Here is a 7,255-nt window from a genome sequence, read left to right as displayed (position 1 = left end):
GAAGAATTCTTTTAGTTTAACCACGCGCACTACATATTTTTATTGATGGTTATTTGGCTTGAGACATATATGGTCAAGGACCGCACAGATAATGAGAGAGGAAACCCACTGTCACCACTGCATGGGCTACTCTTCTGAATTAGCAGCAAGTGATCTTTTATATGGACTTTCGCACAGACAGGATAGTACATACATATACCACACCCTTTGTTACACCAGCTGAAGCACTGGCTGAACGAGAAATAGCCCAGTGAGCCCACCGACAGGGATCGATTCTACATCGATTGTGCATCAGGCGAATGCTCTACCACTTGGTTACATCCCACCCATAGTGTTTATTAGAGGTGACGTAATTCGCACGACTCAGTCTTTTGTAGGTTAAGGGGTGTGATGTAGCTTGGTCGGTAAAACGCTCGCCTGATGTGCTTTGTAGGATTAAACCACCTACAGTTGATTCATTCTCCGATTGGGGTTTTCCTGATGCAATCAGTGCCCCCGTGGTATATCAAAGATCTTGGTATGTAATGTCCTGTCTGTGGAAAAGTACATATTAAAGAATATAGCAGGTTTCGTCTAAGATAGCATGTCAAAATTATTAAGTTTAACATCCAGTAGCCAATAATTAGTAAATCAATGTGCTCTAGTGGTGTCGTTAAACAAAACATGTTTTGTAGGTCAAATGCCCTCCTAATGCGTCTTTAGTGTTCTGTGATTTTTTGACGTTTTGATTTTATCTTCCACCTCCATAGGTGTATACATGTATGCACATACAGTCATATATACACCCATGCATTAAAAAAATATGTGTAAACTACATATTAATTACTTCTAATATGTTATAGAAACTTTGTATAACAACCAATTGTGATTGTATTAATGTCAGATTGTTAGTATATATTTATATTATACAGCATTTAAGCTGTCGTTCGCCAAGTCACCAAATACGAATTGAAAGTTTAATTTCACAAATGTACAAATGTATTTCATTGATAATTCGCCAAAAAACTAATTAAAAAATCATCTGTTGTTTATAGATGTGCCACCATTTTTGCTTGGTTTTTCTAAATGAAACTTCGCCAAATTGCTAATATTTTATATATTTGGCATTTTGTATTTAAACTGTTTTACAGAACTTGATAATATTATCTATAAGAGTTGCTCTGTTTATTACATTCTATAGTCTGCTGTATAATCAATATGTTGCAAGATACGTTTTTAGAACACATGTGTAATAATAAATGTTTCCATTTTGTGTTTCTAAAACAGCTGGCTAATCATTTGAACAACTGGTCCCAAAATATATCAGTATATGAGTTTTATGTATATATATATATGGGCTTATGGCCTTACATACAATAAAATAATTGAATTGAATTGTATACGTATCAGGGGACCTGTAAATGTATTTACCCATACATGTACCCGTACACAGTCTGTTTTTATATTACTAAATAAACTGGTAGTAGGAAATGCACCGTCAGTATCACACCCTCATAAATATGACATAGAGGATTCGTCTCAAGAATTGTTTTTTTTATATGGATAATATCAACCGAGTCTATGTTAATCAGTATTTGTTGAAGTTCTGCCGTGACAAATACTGATCAACTAGACGAAATTGATATTTTACGTATTAAAAAATATGAGTTGTGAATTCTATTTATCCTTTAGCACTTCTAAAATAACATTTTAATTTGATATTTAGTAAATCACAGTTCTAAAGATAATATGTTGTCATCGCGATTAGCACAAATGTAGTTTGACATCACACACTTTTAACTAAATCACACCAAAACATTATGCTCAGGTATACAAGTGTGTTAGCTTGTAAATTGACAGCCAAAAAAATATTAACCAGGTTAATAATCAAATGGGTTTCTTTTGTTTTTAAGTGAAAATTGCATGATGTATCAAGGCAGTTGGTGGTATACAGTGGTATAGTGAAAACATCTTTATCAAAACTGTAGTAACTGTTGTGTTTGTGTTTGTGTTTTGTATTAGTAAACAGTGTTATAGGATGGGGAGGCGAGATTGTGAGTTTATTAAAACTGTAGTTGTGTTTGTGTTTTGTATTAGTAAACAGTGTTATAGAATGGGGAGGCGAGATTGTGAGTTTATTAAAACTGTAGTTGTGTTTGTATTTTGTATTAGTAAACAGTGTTATAGAATGGTGCAGCGAGATTGTGAGTTTATTAAAACTGTAGTTGTGTTTGTATTTTGTATTAGTAAACAGTGTTATAGAATGGGGAGGCGAGATTGTGAGTTTATTAAAACTGTAGTTGTGTTTGTATTTTGTATTAGTAAACAGTGTTATAGAATGGGGAGGCGAGATTGTGAGTTTATTAAAACTGTAGTTGTGTTTGTGTTTTGTAATAGTAAACAGTGTTATAGAATGGGGAGGCGAGATTGTGAGTTTATTAAAACTGTAGTTGTGTTTGTGTTTTGTATTAGTAAACAGTGTTATAGGATGGGGAGGCGAGATTGTGAGTTTATTAAAACTGTAGTTGTGTTTGTGTTTTGTATTGGTAAACAGTGTTATAGGATGGGGAGGCGAGATTGTGAATTTACTGAAACTGTAGTTGTGTTTGTATTTTGTATTAGTAAACAGTGTTATAGAATGGTGCAGCGAGATTGTGAGTTTACTAAAACTGTAGTTGTGTTTGTGTTTTGTATTAGTAAACAGTGTTATAGGATGGGGAGGTGAGATTGTGAGTGTATTAAAACTGTAGTTGTGTTTGTATTTTGTATTAGTAAACAGTGTTATAGGATGGGGAGGTGAGATTGTGAGTTTATTAAAACTAGTTATGTTTGTATTTTGTATTAGTAATCAGTGTTATAGGATGGGGAGACGAGATTGTGAGTTTATTAAAACTGTAGTTGTGTTTGTATTTTGTATTCCCGGGTAGTAAACAGTGTTATAGGATGAGGATGCAAGATTTGGAGTTTATTACATTCTGTTTGGGTTATGTCTTTTTGTAATCGTAAACAGTAGAGATGTTCATTATTTTAGGTATACCAATTTACAATGATTCAAAAAGTAAATGATACATATTATGATACACCCTACCTGTACTGATGTCATTGGTAGTTTCCATGTTCAAGTTTGTTGTGAGTCAAAAACTTCTAACACTTAATGTTGACATTATTAAATATGTTAAAGGCACAGACCTTAGTTTCAGCCCGTGAAAATGGACACTACGTTTAGTTAATCTAGAAACCTACAACACCTTTGGATAAGGGTATAAGAGAGAGAAGCTAAAGTCTGTGAAGTTTAAATAATGAAATACCGTCCAAAAATGTACTAAAGCTTGTCTCGATAACCATTACTCAGACTAACATGCATTTTTAGAATTATGAAAAATGCATTTTGGGGTATTATAAAAACCTGGATGACCAGAACCACTTCATGTTTTAAATAATAAACTTCAACTTGTATAATGTATTTTATTTGTCTGAAGCCTTCTATATAATTGGTTGACACTGCTGTAAATGATTATGATCGTGATACAGAAACTCCATATTGTGATTATATTGCAATACAAAAAGTCTCATAATCCCCGTCCCAAGTAAGATATTATAAGATGCTGACTCGGGATTGTTCCTTTTTTGTCCTATCATTTGTGTTATTAGTGGTGCTTTCATATTAATTTAATATTAAATTTAATACTTGATCTGTAATAATTACTCTTTTATGATGCATACAATTAATTTTTGTTTTTTAAATGGTGCTTTAAATTTGTACAGTAAATATGTAATATTTGTTTCATGTACAACTGTAACATAATATAGGACCTTCGTGTTGGTCAGTAACATTTAAAATTCAGTGTGTTAATGGTGTCTGAAAGTTTTTACTGGCGTGGAAAAAAAAACTACAACAACATTACTTTTAGTTTTTAATTCTCATAAAATGTACATGTTATCACAATCGATATATAGTGTTGAGGAAAGACTTGACAAAACTCACTGAGATATATTTAATTCACACCCAGGCATTTAATACCTTTTGTATTAAACACATGGTCATGTACAGGTGGTGACAATATTTAGGGGGGGGGGGGGTGCGCTAGGTGCACATGGACAGCATTAATTGTTAACAGAACATTAATTCACAAAGGTCTCTTAGGCTCTGCTAGACAACAAAGCATCCTCTTTGTAAGTCTTTTAGCATTGCACTGCGAGATCGCAAAGTTGTGAGACTTTAGTTAAATGGGCCCCAGCTTGATTGGTGGAGTATACAGTATTTATGTTTAGCATTTGTGTATGTACATGTAATAAATAAAATGTTTCTACAACAAACTAAGAGCATGCATCATGATTTCCAAACAGTGACTAACATCAGGGTGTGGGGAATGGGAGGAGGAGGGGGGGGGGGGGGACAGTTCTTACCTATGTCAGATAATTACAATGTTTTGTTGTTGAGGATTTTATTGTCAGAATTTATAATAAGAGCCAGTAGCTGTCAAAATTACTTTCATTTACTGAACTCTATGCTTATAATACTTTATTCTAGACTGAAATCTTTAATTACTTCGAATGCATGCATTTTGTATGCAACATTAAAGACCCAAGACATTGTAAGAGACTTGAGTCTAGACTCTTGACAGTTTTATAATCATGGGGTCAGGTACTTTGTCCATTTTTTACATGTCAGATACACCTACAAGGGTTGACATCAGCCCTCATCCTACATTTCATAATTACATTTCAAAATACTTTGATCTCTGTGCATTATGAATGAATATTTCCAGCACAATTCTTAACTAGCTTTATTTACATACATGTAGATGTGGTGTGTTTTCTATCTTCACTGTATTGTTACATATCTAAGTCATATTAATATTAGCTTAAATCCAATACCTCACATATTTATTTCATACCTAGAGTGGCTTTCATCACAATCATTGTACATGTACATGTATTTGCAAATTTTAACCCCGATGCATCACAGGCATCAATTTAAGTCGAAAACGGTTCTCCGTTCTCGACCAAACATATGAAATGAAAACTACACCAGCTAAATGTTGATCAGTTGTGTGGTATTCAGGTATGCATACAGTATGTTTACAGGGAGAACCTGTATGGCATGAATGGATAACAAATTATCCAGGGCTATCTCTGGGTCAGCAGATAATTTCGCCAAATTACTTAATAAACTCAAAAAAATAGCAGAAACCCAGTTTTTTCTAGCAAAATATCAGTTATTTCATAACATTATTTCGCCAAAATTAAAATAAAATTTGCCAATTGTTTTTGAATTCACATTTGGCGAATTTGGCTAGTGCCAGAGCTAGCCCTGTTATCAATGTGTTTAGTGAAGGGATTTTATTATAATAACAATGGAAACACAAATGTGTCGTAACCTTTGACTTGTCAGGTTAGTTTTTTGAGATAACCTGTACATGGCTTAATTACCAGACACATTGCTAATTTCAATGCCTGCTATCATGTAGCAGGTTTCTCATTTTCATACATGTGTCGTTATATCAGTGTGCTGTTGATTGTTTTCTTTCATAATTATTCAATTACATTTCTTCTCGGTCCATGAATTTGCCTTGTTTTAACATCCATAGTTTGTCAGCTATGGACTTTCTGTGTTTGGAATAATCAAAGCAACGGTATATATTATAACGATAATTTGCATAAGAGTTACACGTTTTCAGGTGTTTTAAGTTGATTACAACCAATCATATGATTGATCAGTTAACTTGGGATATATTTTGCAAAGGAACAGATGCAGGGTTATCTCAAGGAAAGTGCAACATTAAAAAAAAATTTTTATTAATGATAAAGAGGAAGTTTGTTTTGTTTAACAACACCACTAGAGCACATTGATTAATTAATCATCGGCTATTGGATGTCAAACATTTGGTAATATGACTCGTAGTTATCAGAGGAAACCCGCTAAAAAGATTTCTAATGCAGCAAGGGATCTTTTATATGCACTTTCCCACAGACAGAATAGAACATACCAGTCGTGGTGCACTGGCTGGAACGAGAAATAGCCCAATGGGCCCACCAACAGGGATCGATTCCAAACCGACCACGCATCAAGTGAGTGCTTTACCACTGGGCTACATCCCGTCCCCTTAATAAAAAGGACACCTACAGTATTCCAAAACTTATGTATGTTATTCATGGCAGTCTTTCCCACACACTCTACAGTGTCCGTGAAATTATATCTTCACCAATAAAATGAGTTAAGTTTATTAAATATCCATCTGTTAAACACCAGATTTTAGGGACCTATTTGAGGGGGTGCTCACCCCTTGGATCTACACCTTACGGTATTTATTTTTTTATTTTTTTTTTATTTTTTTTTTAAAGATGTATTATATTATTGTTATCATATCATGGTTGCTTTTGTGGTCTAATGCATATGAAGTCCATTCAGATTTTGTATATTCCTTGTGATAAACCCTTGATAATGTCAAAAATAGTGTGCAATACAATATCACAAAGAGTTACTCAAGAAGTGCAGTAACTAGGCTGTGCCTTTGCTAAAGTGAACTGTTTGTCAGTGACTTACATGCGTAATAAATATTGTATTGTTGTCAGTCATATGTCCATACTGTTTGATTAAGGTGCATTCACACAAAGTGACTTGTAGTAACTGTTGGTAGCATGTCATTTGGTTAGGATCAATCACAGAAAAATTAACATAAGTCTCTAACACAGTGAGAGTTCTGCACCTCCTCCAAGGGTGGTGCAACAATATTTTGGGGGAGGTGCACATGGGGTCAGATAGTGCATAAACAAAATTAATTACGTTAAAATATATATATATATATATATATATATACACACACAGTGTAACCTCTCAAAACCGGATCCTTTGTAAACCGGAATTCCCCTAAAACCAGACATTTTTCAGTCCTTTTTTTAAATCAATACAGAACCTAACCTCTCTAAACCGGACACCTCTTAAAACCAGACATTTTACTTGGTTCCGAGGGTGTCCAGTTTAGAGGGGTTTATATATATATATATATATATATATATAAAGACGCACACACACAGGGAGAACACAGTATTTATTTCAAACCAATGTTCTAACAGATTGAAAGCGTATTTTATATTCTCTCTTTTGGTTCAGCAATCATAATGAAGGCTTGGTATGTGCTGTCTTTACATTCCAGTACCAGCTCCCACCTGTACTTGACATATATTTTTCCAAATACCCCTCGTTAAAGATGGGTAGAGTATGTGTCATCATGGTACCTGTTTTTCTCAGTTTTACACTGTAAGGTGCACCATG

This window comes from Gigantopelta aegis, chromosome 14 (assembly GCF_016097555.1).
Source record: "Gigantopelta aegis isolate Gae_Host chromosome 14, Gae_host_genome, whole genome shotgun sequence".
In the NCBI taxonomy this organism is placed as follows: Eukaryota; Metazoa; Mollusca; class Gastropoda; order Neomphalida; family Peltospiridae; genus Gigantopelta; species Gigantopelta aegis.
This window is presented reverse-complemented; position numbering follows the sequence as displayed.